Source organism: Fukomys damarensis, unplaced genomic scaffold (assembly GCF_012274545.1).
Source record: "Fukomys damarensis isolate Sample0158 unplaced genomic scaffold, DMR_v1.0_HiC HiC_scaffold_39, whole genome shotgun sequence".
Classification (NCBI taxonomy): Eukaryota; Metazoa; Chordata; class Mammalia; order Rodentia; family Bathyergidae; genus Fukomys; species Fukomys damarensis.
Genome location: NW_022900951.1, coordinates 12,144,231 through 12,145,789, shown reverse-complemented (window position 1 = coordinate 12,145,789; position 1,559 = coordinate 12,144,231). Strand labels below are relative to the sequence as shown.

Genomic DNA, 1,559 nt, shown 5'->3' with positions numbered 1-1,559 from the left:
GTGTCATGTAATAGCACAAAGCACTTTGATATAAATCCTCTTATAGATTAACTTTAATAAAACAAAACTACTGTCATTCTTTTGTAATTATTACTGTTTGTGTTAAAATCTTTAAGGCTAAACCTATTTCTGTTTTTTTTTTTTTTTCACTTTTCTTTTTTGGTACCAGGAATCGAACCCAAGGCCTTGCGCTTGCTGATCAGGCGCTGCGCCACAGAGCTACATCCCTGGCCCTACACCTATTTCTTTTAAATTGGTTTAAAAGTTAATAAGGCTATAATCTTTTATGTCAGCATATTTTAATTTTCATAGGTAAACTTAATTGAGGTCTGCTAGAACAAATTCTGGATAAATGACGTTTGGTAACTTTGTTGCTTAGGAAAAACAGTACAGAAGGGGACAGATACCAAAGGCAGAAAAACCTTACTTTTTACTTTACTTTTAGTAAGAAACAATTTATCCAGTGTTCTCAGTTACTGGTTTCCAGGTAGTAATCATTTTGCTCTATACTTGTGCATTTTAGCTTTTTGCCTTTGTCTACTTTTTAGAATTTTAGGAATTGTCTCACTTTCTGTTTTCTAGCTCATTGTGAACCATCTCTTGCTACTCTGGGCTACTTGTAATGATGAAAAGTTAGAATAATTTAAAATATCCACTAACTATAGATTTGATCTTTAAAAATTTCTTATATCACAGTGATATACAAACTAGAAAAAAGTTGACTAATAACCTCATTTCTTGTTTTGCAATCTGATGATTTCCATTCTACTCTACTTTTCTTTTTTTAAATGCCAATCCTCACCTACTAACTTGATTTTGTAAGCCCTACATACGGTTGGGTGCAAAAAGCATATCCTAAGGTAGCAGCGGTACTTTAGTTTTTTCATTAAGCAGTACTTTCAGAAAAATTTCATGTTTGAGTTTTTTTCCTACTGACATTGTTATTTCTTTTGTTTCCTTTGTTGCATTTTTAAAAAATGAATGCACATTATAAAATTAGCAAATATAGGTGAGCACATTTTAATATATTCTTACCCATCAACCAGAGCCAATTTGATTAATTCAGTGGTTTTCATGGGTTGACTTGAGCCTTCCCAGGATACACTGGGCTATGTCTGGGCCCATTTTTCGTTGTCACACTAGGAGTACATTGCAGCTAAATATACTATATAGTTCACAGGACAGCTCCTCCTCACCTCCTGAAGAGAATTGTACACCCCCAAATGCCAGTTGGGTACAGGTTGAGAAACTGATCCAAGACTATGGAATGAAAATTCCATTTATATTTAAGACTACTATATCTTTTCAATATTATATGTGATCTATAGTATGAATAACTGGCTAAAAATTAATAAAAATGCAAAAGGAAAGGGGTGTAAAAACCTTAAAATTGCGAAAAAATGACATATGCTAAAGAAGTCATAAATCACTATGAAGATCATCGCTGAGATTTGCCCACATTGTCTTTTCCTGATAACCAGTGACTGGGATGATAATCTATGGTTGACTTTAGAACCTAATCACAGCAAAGCTTGTGAGTTGCTTTTTTTTTTTTTTTT

At 33.1% G+C, this 1,559-nt stretch overlaps 1 protein-coding gene across 5 annotated transcripts in view; it reads left to right on the top strand.

The window, feature by feature from the left end:
• Ap1s2 (adaptor related protein complex 1 subunit sigma 2) overlaps positions 1-1,559 on the top strand; it is a 24,639-nt gene that overhangs the window by 12,155 nt on the left and 10,925 nt on the right. The gene's annotated exons all lie outside the window — the stretch shown is intronic.